A 15,770-nucleotide genomic window follows, 5' to 3' on the forward strand; every position below is an offset into this window, starting at 1 on the left:
TAGTTCTTAATCAATCTGGTTTACATTATTGGCATATGAATATAACGCAATTGAAGCATCCCTAACTCGGTCCAGTCACCAGACTTGAGCTATAGGATGCCACAATAGATCATAGAACATATAACAGTTGAAAGCATGCTTAAATTTAAATATTTCATACAACATCACGAATAATCTTGTTTCACATCAATTGTAACCAAACTAGATCTCAAATAGACTTACAAAAGCTTTTAAATCAAACCAGGAACATGTAAGGACTTAATTGTAAACTAAATGAAAAGTATAAAAATTTTGGAAAATAAGGGTCACATGGCTGTGTAGCTAGGCCGTGTGACAAGTTGTGATCGTGTGTGTCAGATTAACACAGCCGTGTTGCCAGGCCGTGTAACAAACTGAAATCATGTAAAAGAAAGTCATATTGCTGTGTCCTTGGATCGTGTAACAGATTGAAGCCGTTCTAGTCTATTAGTAACAAAACAGATTCTTCCAATGTATAAAATTAAAATTTCAATGGCTTTTGCTACTCTAACCGTCCCGACCACAATTTTTCCTTTTTTCTAGGCATTTCATTTCGCCTTGAAATAAGAAATTGTATTGATACCAGGTATCAAAAAATCATGTTAACTAAAATAATGAAGTAAATAGAAATGGATAAATAAATAGTGGGTTCTAGCATTTATCATGTGCCACACGGGCGTGTTTGTCACATCCCCAAAACTAAGTAGAAATTGGGTTAATGAACCGATAGTAGTCAAGCATGAATTTTTTTTAAATGATCTTTTGCTCATTTGATAAGAAATAAGTATAAAGTATAATGATTGAGTAGTGGTGGAGCTGTCCTTAATTATCTGTGTTAGAATCCCTTCCCTTATATTATTTTCTAATTTTTTTATTTTTTTTTACATTTTTGTAACAATTTATTAATTTCAACTAATTTATTTACAATTATGTATTTTTTTGTAAATTTTTTTTATAATTTATATGTTTTTTCTAGATTATATATATTGAAATTTTTATATATTTATTTCCATCTTTTATATCTTTTAATGTGTAAATACATTTAATAAAAGAATATATTTGTTTTTTTACATAAAGACACCACATGACACTTTGTGATTGGCTATAAGAAAATTTTTTAATGTTTGTAAAAAATGGACTAAAAATATATAATGGAGGCATACTTTAGGTACCAAATTAGGAATTTGAATGTTCTTTAAGCACCAAATTGAGACAAAAAAAATTAAATACCAAAGTGAGAAAAAAGATATACTTTAACGAGACAAATCGTGAATTAAAGAACACTCAAATTTTAATCAAATCAACAAATACAATTTCAAACATGCTTTCAGATCTTAATAAGACATATCTCATAATTAGAAACAAAAGCAGAATATATCAGATGCATATTCAAAATCCTACCTCCATCCGTTACACACCAATCTCCGACCATCCGTACACACCATATAGGGTATTAAATACCCATCCAGCCTACACACCGCTTAGTGTTGGTATGACACTTTTCAGAATATTTGCAGCCAAACTGCTAGATCAATAGATGATATACCGCCAAATACAAATATGCGTGTGGCTGTGCCACTAGACATGAGAGATAAATTAAACTGCCTACACTTCCTCCATAATATATTTCCCATCCCAATGCATATGTAGAACTAACACATATTAGAAATGTATATGACATACATGCTTTTACATCAGAATTAGATTATACTTATCATAATTCCGATCATACTTATTCAAATTCAGATTATACAGAGCATATAACAAATGAATCATGCGCATATAAATCATATTTAATGCAAACAAATTATTAGGTATCGTGATTTACAACCTAATATGTATCTTCAGGACCCTACGAAAGGCTTACGTTTGACTTACATGATGAAAATAGCCCTAGGGAAATTTTTTTCAAATTTTGGTCTCACACGCCTGTGTGGCCCACATGACCCAATTAGCCCAAACTGTGTGGCTCATACAGTTTATCACATGGCTGTGTGGCATCGACAGTTTTTGATTCTGGCTTTTGTTGTTTGTTGTTCTCTTGGGTTTTCGTTACACACCGGGTCAAAATTTGATGTCGATTCAATAACAAGTAATCCAACACCTAAATCAACAGTACATACAAGTTAAATAACACAAAAACCCCAATCTAAAATTCTAACATACGCATTACTAAACTGATAATTAACACCTTTTTGGGTGCTCGACCACTTACCCAAATGATCACAACAGCCGGCAAAAGTTTAATTCCCTGAAGGATCCGAAAATCCACGTTCATCACTTGACCATTATTACAAAATGTCCATTAACCTCAATAACTCAACGATAGAAAACATTCTAAGAAAACGTACGAAACTTTAAACCTCAACAAACTCACAAATCGAAAATCCAAATTACTTACCACCCAAAGTCGTCACAAAATAATTGGCAACAGAACGATGAAATTGAAGATGATAGGAACTAAAGTAACAACTAAAAAAAAAACCAAATAGGAGGGAGATACGATAGAAAGAAAATGTAGCAGAAAAGCCAAATGGGGAAAAGGTGTGGGAAAAGAAAGAAGAAAAAAAAGGAAAATAAAATAAAATAAAATAAAAGAATAAAGGGGTGACGGAAACGTGCCGTAATTATTTTATTTTGGGAAATTAAAAAAACAAATCAAAATAATAATAATAATAATAATAATAATAATAATAATAATAATAATAATAATAAAAGGTAATATCCAACCAATAGATTTAATTATGATATTTTGTCAAATTTTCACCCAAAGTTTGAATTTAACTCAACTTCAAGCACTAGGTAGAATCACACATGAGACTAAAAATTTATTTTCATTTTGCATACACGGGGATTCAAATATAGAACCAAAGGGTAAGCTAAAACCTTACCACTAAACCAACAAGCTCAGTCTATCATAAGTTGATCGCAAATAATAATTAAGTTAAAAGATCAGAGATAGGAATAGGGACAAAAATAACAAAATTCCCCAATAGTGAGATTTGAACCCATGACCTTAAACACACAATTGAGGCCCTTAACCATTAAGCAATGTGGTAGGGAGCAATGAACACTGGAGTTGTACCTGGTAAAATCTCAATACTGAACTCAGCCTACTTATTTGGAAGCAACCCCCTTACTAATTCGGGAAAGACATCTAAAAATTCTCTAACTGTCCGAATATCTCCAACAGATGATCCCACAGAACTCGAACCACGCAAAAAGGTCAAAAATGTCTCACACCCTTTCCAAACTAACTTTTTAGCTACCAGAGTGGAGATTACATTACAGAGGTAATCTTGACGATCGTTGACCATGACAATCTCCAAATCATCCTCAGATCTTAGAGTCACATTTTTTGTAACATAGTCTAAGCTGACTCGATGCTCCACGAATCAGTCCATTCCCAATATCAAATCAAATTCTCTGAATGGTAATTCAATTAGATTGGCTGGAAACATAACACCTTGTATTTCCAATGAAGCCCTCCTATAAACATTATTAACCTGTACCGACTGACCTAACGAACTAATCACAAAAACCTCACTAGAAGTACTCTTAACAGAATTTCCCAAATTTACAGAAATAGAACTAGCTATATAAGAGTCTGTAGAATCAATATTTATCAATGTAAAATACAGAACAAAATTAATGAAGAACGTATCGGCTATCACATCAGCGATGTCTCTATTCTTGCGGTGCCTTATCACATACACCAAAATAGGTTGCCTAGCCTCAGTCTGATTTACACCTCTGCCCAGTACTCTCTAACCCCTACCTAAACCATTACCACCTCTAGCCTGCCCACGGCCCTTAGGTGGCTGTTGAACTGCCTTCTGGGCAGAACCAAACCCAGAGCTAGAGCTTGTACCTGATCAAATCAGAGTGGACAATCCTAATGTGGTGCTCCATAGACAAACCCCCAGTCTCCTCCAACACTTGCTTGGAGGACACCTTCCATAGTCCTCACATAATTGAACCTTAGTAGAAACAATCGGTGCCTCAACCCACGAAGGCCCATCAAATTTGGTTCATTTTTTAAGCTGCTGAACAGAGCTAATGACCCAAATCCCTCTTATTCTTATTCTAGCCCTTCTCTTTTTCTCTCTTTTCACGCTCAGTGCGCTTAACCTCTTTAAAAATTTTTGCCTTGTCCACCAAGGATTCAAAAACTCGCTCTCTCTAGAGAGCTATCAAAACCTTGAGATCGTACTTCAAACCTTCCTCAAATTGAACGCTCTTATCGTAATCAGTCACAACCAACCCATGAGCATATCTACTTGACCTAAAAAATTCATCCTCATATTCAGCCAAAGTCTTATCTCTCTAAGTAAGACCCATAAGCTCCCGTCTACGAGCCTTCACATAACTCGCCCCCACGTACTTGTTCTGGAAGACATTTCAGAAATAATCCCAAGTTATTCTCTCAGGCTGAGTACCCTCCTCAATGGTCAGCCACAACTTGTAAGCTTCATCGCAAAGCAAAGACACTGCACCCTTTAATTTCTACTCAAGAGTGCAGTCAATATCATTCATAATCCTTTCTATGGCCACTAATCACTACTCGGCCACAGTCAGTGCAACCTTAGTGACACCCCTAAATACCTCTGCTCCATTGGCTCAGAGTTGTTCAGTTATCGACCCTCAGCTCCCAGATCTAGAATGAGTCACAATGACCCTATCATGAACCCTAAACATAGATTGAGACAATGCATCGTTCCAAACAGTCTAAGTCTGATACCCTATCTCAACAGTAGGCGTACCCAGAGTTTCGCTTGTATCCAAATTGGGCATATTGCCCATTGAGGATGGCTCAATTCGAGCCCCTCTTCGCTGCTCACCATGCCTACGAGTAACTCGTCCACGTGTTCCTCGCGCACTCATTATAAATGATCTACATTACTAGAATTTTATGAATTAGTTTGAAATTTCCTATCAGAATATTTTTCAATGTCGCTATAGTTTTTAACTAAAAAAAAGTATTCCTAATACTACAATGCTTTTCTAACTAATTTGTATAACTAAGGCAGAAGTACTTACAGGACCGGCGCTGGAGACTCTGTATTCCATGAATTCATTTTTTTCAAATTTGATGCAGAAATAAATTTTTTTTGTAAAATACTTTTCACAAAAAAATTATCCAAAATCACAGCCCGAGCTTTGAACCTGGCTCTAGTATCACCAAATGTAATACCCTAAACCTGGCTTGGACATTATGACCAGATTGGGAGAGGTTACCTAAGTTCGTTCATAATTCCAGAAACACTTTCGATAAACTAGATTCTCAATTATTTAAGTAAACACTTCTTCGTTATGAAATCATTAAGTTTTTGCGGATAATTTCTTATAAAATCTGTTAGTTCTGCAGCAGAATATCTTATCTAACAGGAGTTTTAGAAAACACGCTTTGATTTTGGAAATTCGATATTTTGCAATCAAAGTAGATATAATTTAAAAATGTTCAAACAGTTTAAAATGAAAGTGTTAGCTCAATAAATGAAACCGAAATTGCCAAGAGGGGTTGAATTGACTTATAAAACATTTTGAGAAAGCTAAAAAGAAAATTGAAAGATACACACGATGATTTAGAGTGGTTTGGCCGCAATTGCCTACTCCACTACCTTAGCTTTCCACAACTAAGGAGTTCCCCAAATTGACTAATTTGATAACCTTTGAGGACAAAGTTTAACCTTACAACTCCCTTAAGATTTCTACCTCAAATCTTAAAACATAAACCTTCTTAAGGAAATACAAATAAGCAAACAAAGAAATAATTATGACAAGATCAAAGTGTTTGCAAATTAAGCTCAAATATAATGAAATACACTTGAGCAAAAGAATAGAAGTAAAGCTCACAAGTGTATGTAAGAAGAATATGAAAATAGTAAGCTCAAAGGTTGTTTGATTGATGATTTTAGCTTGAAAGTACTTTATTGTTGTTATAGGAACTTTAGAAGTTGGTATTTATACCCCCTAATTGATTTCGAACTGTTGAAGTTGTTGGTATCATAAATAGAGCCGTTGAGGATGTAAAAACCAGAGCATTTAATTCACTTACAACACCAAGTATCAATACCATATAAAAGAGTATCAATATTTTGCAATAAATGCTAAATTCAGTGACCGTAAGAGATTTGTTATCGACTTCAAAATAATTTTTATCGATAGTTATAAAAAGGTATTGATACCGTATCGACATTTTGTAAGTTTTGTGAGAAACATAATGCTATTTTGTTATCATTTTTAAGATGGGGTATCGATATTTTTGAAAATATTGATAGCCTAGTCATCACTCTATTAACAACATAGTAAGCGGTATTTGTGGCTTTTTCCCAAAAGTATTTTGTTAAATTATTTTCACAAAGCATAATTATAGTCATTTCCTCTAAAGTTCTATTTTTCCTCTCAACAACTCCATTTTGTTGAGGGGTTCTAGGTGCAGAAAAATTATGGCTAAATCAATTTGAGTTGCAAAAATTTTCAAAACTAAGATTTTGAAATTCAATTTTAGCATCATTTCTAACACTAGTGATAAAGTAACATTTTTCATTTTGGTTTATTTTTTGAAAACGTGATAAATTTTTCTAAAGCTTCATCTTTAGTACTTAAGAAAATAACCCAAGTAAATCTAGAAGAGTCATCAACAAACACAAAATCATATTGGTTTCTACCCAAGCTAGTTGTCCTAATAGGGCCAAATAAGTCTATGTGAAATAGTTGAAGAGCTCTACTAGACCGTACATCATTAATAGGTTTAACAGAAACTCTTTATGTTTACCCTTAACACATGCATCACAAACTTTATCTAGTTCAAAATCAATTTTAGGCAAACCTCTTCTTAAGTGATTTTTAGCTAGTTTATGTAATATGCTCATGCTAGCATGTCCTAGTTTTCTATGCCATAATAAAAAAACTATTTTCATTTTTAACAAGGCATATGTTAGAATTATGCAAATAATATAAAATGCACCCTATATATATTTTCTATCCTATGTCCTACAAGCACAATCTTATTAGAAGCAATGTCAATAACCTTACAACCTTTAGACTCAAATATGACATTGAAACATTTATCACATAATTAACTAATATTGAAAAGATTATGCTTAAGACCATTGACATATAAGACATTCTCAATTATAATTGAAGACTTTTTACCATTAGAGCCTATTCCTTCATTTTTTTTCTTGGGAATTTATCACCGAATGTAACTTCTCTTCCACTTTTTGGCTTCAATTTGATAAAGTGACTCTTATCACCGGTCATGTGTCTTGAGCATCCACTAACAAGGCACCATAAGTTTTTCCTTGAGTAGTCCACCTCAAAGCAATGCTCATTTTTCCTACAAACATAGAATTAAACTTTGATTTTTGGTACCCAAATTCTTTTGGGTCAATAAGCATTAGTTCCTATAATTTTATTCCTTTTAGGTATCCATTTTGAAATCAAGTTTCGATCTTGAGATGTTACGAGTCCTTTAGGGATCCATACGCTTTTAATAATTTTTCTTTTGTAAAAATTTTGAGGACCTTTATGTTTGTAGAAATTAAAATTATTTTTAATAATTTTTTTGAATTTTTCCTTTTTTGAAAAACTTTGTTAGAGTGAGCCTTTTCATTCTTAAGCAATTCAAGTTGTTTTTCATGATTATCACGAACTTTAGAAAGTGAATTGTGCAAATCTAAATTCTTCTTCTCAAAACCATTAATTTCTTGCATTATGTTTACTTTCTCTTCAAGTTCATGATTGGTTTTGGAAAGCAAGTCATTTTCATTTTTCAATTTTGAAATATTTTTCTTATGTTTTGAATTCATAACTTCAAAATCCAAACCCAATTCATCTTACAACTCATCAAAAGAATAAGAATTTGAAATAGATGAGTTAGAAGTTACCTGAGAATCATTAATGGCCATGAGACATAAGTTGGATACTTCTTGAATTTCTTCATTGGATGAATCCTCGTCACTTCAAGTAGCAATACTGGCCTTGTGTTTTTGTTTGCTAGACCCATTCTTCTTCCATTGAGGACAATCAAACTTGATGTGTCCCAGTTTCTTGCACTCATAATAAATAATGGGATCTTTCTCCTTGATTGATTCAATTTTGAGTCCTTTCTTCTTTTAAAATATTCTTCCTTTATTGGACCTCATAAATCTCTTGAACGTTCTTGCAAACATGACCATCTTTTCATCCTCATCCACATCTTCATTAGAATTACTCTCTTCTATTGTGGACTTGAGAGAAACACCAACCTTCTTCTTTTCAACTTTTTCTTCTCCTTTATTCACTCCGAGTCTTATTTAATGAGTGAGCAAGAAACCAATAAGCTTATCTAATGAAAGAGTCTCCAAGTTTTTATCTTCCTTTATGGCTGTAACTTTAGCATCCCAAGACATAGGCAAGCTTCTAAGCATCTTCTGAACTACTTCTTCATTAGGATAGGTCTTTCAATATGATTTGAGTTCCTTGATAATGATGCTGAATCTATCACACATAGCTTTGATGACCTCCTCAGGCTTCATCGTGAACGCCTCATAATTGTGAGTGAGAATTCCCACCTTTGATTTCTTAACTTGATCAGTACCCTCATGAGTAACCTCCAATTGTCCTAAATTTCCTTGGCATTGAAACATGAAGAAACGTTACTATATTCATCCGACCCAAGTGCACAAAAGAGAGTGTGCATAACCTTTGCGTTGAGTTAAACATTTCTCCTATCTTTCTCATTCCATTCATTCTTGCTCTTTGGAACTAATTTATCTCCTTGCTTTTGAGGAATGGATGAACCATCCATGATGACGTCCCACACGAAAAGATCATTGGTTTGGATGAACAACGTCATTCTAGTCTTCCAGTATGAATAATGTGCACCATTGAAATAAAAAGGTTTGGAGATAAATTAAGACTCACTAACCATAATGGAGTTGGAAAAAGATGTCATCTTATGCGGGTTGAAGTGATGAGATTTGAGCTACCTCGAGGATATTCTCTTGGTTCTTAGACCATATTTTAAAGACTAGTTCTGCTACCAATTGTTAGCTCGATAAATCAAACTGAAATTGCCAAAAGGGGATGAATTGGCTTATAAAGAATTTTGAAAAAGAGAGAAAGAAATTTGAAAGATGAACACGATGATTTAGAGTGGTTCAGCTCTAATTGCCTGCTCTACTACCTTACAACTCCCTTAAGATTTCTACCCCAAATTCTAAGACACAAACCCTCTCAAGGAAATACAAATAATTCTGACAAGATCAAAGTGTTTGCAAATTAAGCTCAAATACAATGAAATACACTTGAGCAAAATAATAGAAGTAAAGCTCACAAGTATATGTAAGAAGAATATGGAAATAGTAAGCTCAAAGGTTGTTTAATTGATGATTTTAGCTTGAAAGTACTTTTTATTGTTATAGGAACTTTAGAAGTTGATATTTATACCCCCTAATTGATTTCAAAACATTGAGGTTGTTGGTATCATAAATAGAGCCGTTGAGGATGTAAAAACCAGAGCATTTAATTTACCTGCAACACTGAGTATTGGTACCATATAAAAGAGTATCGATATTGTTGCAATAAATGCTAAATTCAGTGACCGTTAGAGATTTGTTATCGAAACCAAAACAATTTTTATCAATACTTATAAAAAGGTATCGATACCATATCGACATTTTGTAAGTTTTGTGAGAAATATAATGCTATTTTGGTACAGTTTTTAAGATGGGGTATTGATACCAAAAGGTATCAATACTAAATTGGGTTTGTGAAAAATAGAATGCCGTTTTGGTATCGCTTTTAAGAAGGGTATCGATAATTCATAAAATATTAATATTGGGCCGAAAAGGTATCGATACTTTTTGGCCTGGAGAAATTTTGACTTGTTTGAAAATTATTTTGACTTGATAAATTGATAAAACACTTTTTTACTTAGTCAAAATTATTTTAACTTGATTTTAAAATTGTTTAAAAAAATTTCTAAGAGATTAAAGTAGATTTTCAAATTTTTTTATCTCTTTAGACTTCAATCATTTTGTTAATTTTATTCAATTTTAACTTTTATTCAAAAAGACTTCAATTTGTTATAACAAGACATTTTATCAAATAAAACTTGGTTTAGCGAAAAGTAATACTTGAAAATTAAAACAGTCCAACAAAACCAAAACTGTATAAAGTAGATTATAATAAAGTAAATAACAAAAATATGTTCAACGGAGCTCACATGGCACCGAGCCGCCTAAGTCTGAGGATTACCTGAGAATCAAACAAATAGAAATGACCTTACAAGCTCAGTGTGTAACATATAATCAAATCAACAGATACAATTCAAACATGCTTTCAGATCTCAGTCAGACATATCTCATAATCAGAAACTAAATTATAACATATAAGATACATATTCAAAATCCTACCCCCATCTGCTACACATCAATCTCTAACCATCCCTACACACCATATACGGTATTAAATACCCATCCACCCCTCCACACTGCTTAGTGTTGGTATGACACTTTTCAGAATATCTGCAGTTAAGCTGCCAGATCAGTAGGCGATATACCGCCAAATACAGATATACGTGTGGTTGTGCCACTAGGCATGGCAAATAAATTAAAATTGCCCACACATCCTCTATAATATTTTTCCTATCTTAATGCACATGTAGAGCTAACAGATATAAAAAATGTATATGGCATACATGCTTTTACATCATAATAAAATTATACGTATCATAATATCGATCATACTTATTAAAATTCAGATCATACAGAGCATATAAAAAATGAATCATGCGTATATAAATCATATTTAATGCAAAACAATTATCAGATATTGTGATTTACAACCTAATTAGTATCTTATGGACCCTACGGAAGGCTTACGTTTAACTTGTACGATGAAAATAGCCCTACAAAAAAGATATAAAATTTTGGGCCCATACGTTCATGTGGATTTGAAAGTTTCAGGTTTCGTCTTTCACTGTTTGCTGTTTTCTCAGGTTTTCATTATACACCTAGTCAAAATCTTATGTTGATTCAATAACGAGTAATCTAACACCTAAATCAAAAGTACACACAAGTTAAATAACAAGAAAACCCCAATCAAAAACTAAAACATATGCATTACTAAACTAAAAATTAACCCCTTTTTGGGTGCTCAACCACTTATCCAAACGATCACAACATCTGGCGAAAGTTTAATTCCCTGAGGATCCGATAATCCACGTTCGTCTCCCAACCATTATTACAAAATGTTCAATAACCTCAATAACTCAACAATAGAAAACACTCTAAGAAAACATACAAAATTTTAAACCACAACGAACTGACGAATCCAAATTCCAAATTACTTACCACCCAAAGTCGTCACAGAATAATTGGCAATAGAATGATGAAATTGAAGATGATAGGAACTAAAGTAATAGCCCAAAAAATAAACCAAATAGGAGGGAGATGCGATAGAAAGAAAAACTAACAGAAAAGCCAAATGGGGAAATGTGTGATAAAAGAAAGAAGAACAAGAAAGGAAAAGAAAAGAAAAGAAAAGAATAAAGGGGTGAGGAAATGTACAAAAACTGTTTTGTTTTGGGAAATTAAAAAAATAAAACCAATCAAAATAATAATATTATTAATAATAACTAAAGGTAATATCCAACCAACAAATTTGGTTATGATATTTTATCATATTTTCCCCCAAAGTTTGAATTTAACTCAACTACAAACATTAGGCAGCACCACGCATGGGACCAAAAATTTATTTCCATTTTGCATACGCTAGGATGCAAACATAGAACCAAAGGGTAAGCTAAAACCTTGTCATTAAACCAACAAGCTCATTCTATCATAAATTGACAAAAAATAATATTTAAGTCAAAATATCAGAGATAGGAATAGGGATAAAAATAACAAATTCTCCAAGAGTAAGATTTAAACCTATGATCTTAAACACACAATTAAGGTCCTTAACCACTGAAACATATAATTAATTTATGGTAAAATTTAACAAACCAGAAATTTAATTTTTTTGAGGAGTTATAGAGATGTTCAATTTAGGGATTGTCAAGGGATAATAGGAAGCTTTCTTTAGCGTAATGGGATCAATGCTACATTTCAATGGAGAATAAGGGTCCATGTTTTCAAAATTTGCAAGAACAAAACAACTCTTTCCTACTTAAGATGCAGTTCAATATCATGCCAAATGAGTTTGTTTTATGGGTTTAGGTGCTACGAAATAAATATAGGGTAGATGGACGTTACTTGTCTAACATAGCTCGATTCAAGTGTACTTTTGGATGGAAACTGAAAAGCTTTCGATTTGCACTCGTTTAAAACAATTCTGTTCAATCTTCTACTAGAAACACAAAAATATATAGACTTTTTTAGCACTTTTTAAGATCTAATTCATGCAGTTTCGTAGTAATTTTTTTGAAATTCGTACTTTAATTATAAAATAATTAATTTGTACTTGAATTATTAACATATTGAATTTTTATTATTTTTGTAATAAATTTTCACAAATTTGGTTTATTTTTATTAACATATTGAATTTTTATTATTTTTGTAATAAATTTTCACAAATTTGGTTTATTTTTGACAATTTTACACAAAAGATGAAAATTGGCTCAGCAGACACCATGAAAGGCTTGAACCGTTGGGGTAATTTTTACATCAAGTGCACCAAGAGCAAGGATGATTAATTTTCCAGCCAAGGATAGTCCAAATGATGACTATTTTATTTACTTTATATTTAATTTTTATCCAAAATTAATTGGGTTAAAACTTAATATAAAGCTTGAAAGAGAAAGTGGTCCAGGATGTTAAATATAGAAGACTAATCCACCAAGCAAATTGGCAGTCCAAAATCGTCCCTATAGTAGATCCAATCAGTTATTTTTGCTAATTTTTATGCTTGCAAAATAGCCCTTGAGTTATCCCCAAATTCTATTCAAGTCCCTTCACTTTCTATGCCTTTGAATATTTGCCCCAAGCTAAATATAACAAAGTTTGAATTATTCAAACTTGCTCCTTTCATGGCCAGCCAAGGAAGAGTGTATGACTGCTAATTATTTGCTATTTTTAGTAGCCACTCCCACCTATAAATACCCCCCTTTGTTACCTCATTCAACACACCTTCATCTCCCACAAATCTCTTATTTCCTCTTTTTCGTTTCCCTTTGTTTTTCCTATTTCCCTTATCCATTTCCTTGTTGATTTTCCCTCTTGGTAAAGCTGAATATTTTTCCACCCAAGGATCGTCCAAATGATGATTATTTTATTTACTTTATATTTAATTTTTATCCAAAGTTAATTAGGTTAGAAATTAATATAAAGCCTAAAGGAGAAAATAACCTAGTATGCTATGTATAGAAGACTGATCCACCAAGCAAATTTGCAGTCCAAAACATCCCTATAGTTGATCCAATCAGTTTATTTTTTCTGATTTTTATACTTTCAAAATAACCCTTGAGCTATCCCTAAATCCTATTCAAGCCCCTCCATTTTCTATGCCTTTGAATATTTTCCCCAAGCTAAATATAGCAAAGTTTGAATTATTCAAAATTTCTTCTTTTGTGGCTACTAATTATTTTCTATTTTTAGCAGCCACTCCTACCTATAAATACCCCTTTTGTTATGTCATTCAACACACATTCATTTCCCACAAATCTCTTCTTTCTTTTCTTCCGTTTCACTTTGTTTTCCCATTTCCCTTGTCCATTTTCTTGTCGATTTCCCCTCTTGGAAAAGAGCTTCCATCCACATTCTTTTAGCAAAATTTAAGTTTTCATACATACCTTGATCAACAGATCGAGCAAAGAAGAAGTGGAGCATATTATTTTGGCTACGGAGAAACACCGGGATTACTTTCTAGTTTCCTTGTCTTTAGATTTTCTTATTTATGTTATGAGCATGATGATGAATATTTATTGTGTTGTTATTCTTGATTTAATTAAAATGACTTAAATTAAATTAGTGTTGGATTAATTGCATTCTGTCAGCTTAAATTGCTGAAATCATGTTTGTGTTGTTATAAGCCTTGGTAAGTTGTTCAATTAATTAAAATCATGTTTATGTTATGCTTGCATTATAATTATAAGGTAACAATTGAATTAATTATTTAAAAGAATTGAAATTCTAACTAATGGACACAGTACTTAATTGGTGCATGTTTAATCTTCTAAGGTAGCTGAAGGTTAAATTAACGACGGTATTAAACAATACATTAGCCTTGCATAACTTGTAAGTTTATTGTGATTAAACGGTTTCAGTATAGGTATATGTTGTTACTTCACTTATACTTATATGTGCTTATGAATATTGATTAATTGTTTGAATTGGCATTGGAAAATGTTCAAGAGATTGGTTAATTTAATAAGTATGTATGTGCATTAGTTAGCAAGTTACCGAGTTGCCATGAAAATTATTCGTAACAACATGAGCATGAAATTAATTCCATTATTTTTTGTGATTGTTTCAAGTGTTTATGAGTATTGATAGATTTATCAACTCACTTCTGGTAGACCCTGAGATTAAAAGGACTTTTCGACAGAGAAGAAGATAGGCAAGTTAGAGAAGGACCAAAGAGATGAAATTTGAAAATCCAAATCAAGGAAATGGAGCAAATCATGATCAAAATCCTATCCTTATTGCTGATGATGGGGATAGTGCTATAAGACAGTATGTCGTGCTAGTGTTTCATGAACTTAATCTGAGTATTAGGAGACCCGAAGCCAATCATGTTCCAGATGCTTCAGACAGTGGGCCAATTTAGTGGAATGCCTACTAAAGATCCTCACATTCACTTAAAATTGTTAATAGAGGTGAACGATTCTTTCAAATTAGTCTGAGTACCCAAAGATATACTATGATTAAAGCTATTCCCATATTCATTAAGGGATAGAGCTTGAGCTTGGTTGAAGTTATTGCCACCAAATTAAATTACCACATGGCAAGAGTTAGCAGAAGAATTCCTTATGAAGTACTTCCCACTAGCAAGAATGCTAAGTTGAGGAATGAGATCTTTAATTTCCAACAAATGGATGATGAGTCCTTGTATGAGGCATGGGAAAGGTTTAAAGAAGTATAACGAAGATGCCCTCATCATGGAATCCCGCATCGCATCCAATTAGAGACGTTCTACAATGGTCTCAATGCTCACACGAGGATGATAGTAGACGTTTCTACTAATGGTTCTCTCCTTTCTAAGCCTTATAACAAGGCTTATGAAATCATCGAGAGGATTGCCAGCAACAATTATCAATGGCCAACTAATCAAGTAGCATTAAGAAGATGAGTTGCTAGAGTAGATAAGTAGACACTCTCACTTCACTTACATTTCAAGTATTTTTGATATCCTCAATGCTTAAAAAATTTACTACTAATGGGTTTAATAATTTTGTAACTCAACACTAAATCAATTTGAAAATATAGCATGTGTTTATTGTGGGGAAGGGCACTTGTTCAAAGAATGTCCATTAAACCCAAAATTCGTGTATTACATGGGTAACCAAAACCAGAACCGAGGAAGGCAAAGGCTGCAATCTAATTTTTATAACCCATCTTGGCGAAACCACCCTAATTTCTCTTGGAGTAACCAAGGGGTTAGACCCAGTAACACTTATGCACAACCTAGACCGACCCAACCACCTATATTTACCGAAAAAGTTCAAAAACAACCTCAAGTTGGACCTTCCAATGACTTAGAAAACCTATTGAAGACATACATAGCAAAAAATGATACCTTAATATAAAGTTAAGCAACCACAT

The 15,770-nt window shown here is 32.8% G+C and overlaps 1 non-coding gene across 1 annotated transcript; it reads right to left on the reverse strand.

Moving 5' to 3' along the window:
* Positions 1 to 15,006: 15,006 nt before the first annotated feature.
* On the reverse strand, positions 15,007 to 15,113 carry LOC121221410 (small nucleolar RNA R71). Its single transcript, XR_005918802.1, has one exon. It is a non-coding gene; the product is annotated as a small nucleolar RNA R71 (small nucleolar RNA).
* Positions 15,114 to 15,770: the final 657 nt, after the last annotated feature.

Source organism: Gossypium hirsutum, chromosome D09 (genome assembly GCF_007990345.1).
Source record: "Gossypium hirsutum isolate 1008001.06 chromosome D09, Gossypium_hirsutum_v2.1, whole genome shotgun sequence".
NCBI classification, from domain to species: domain Eukaryota; kingdom Viridiplantae; phylum Streptophyta; class Magnoliopsida; order Malvales; family Malvaceae; genus Gossypium; species Gossypium hirsutum.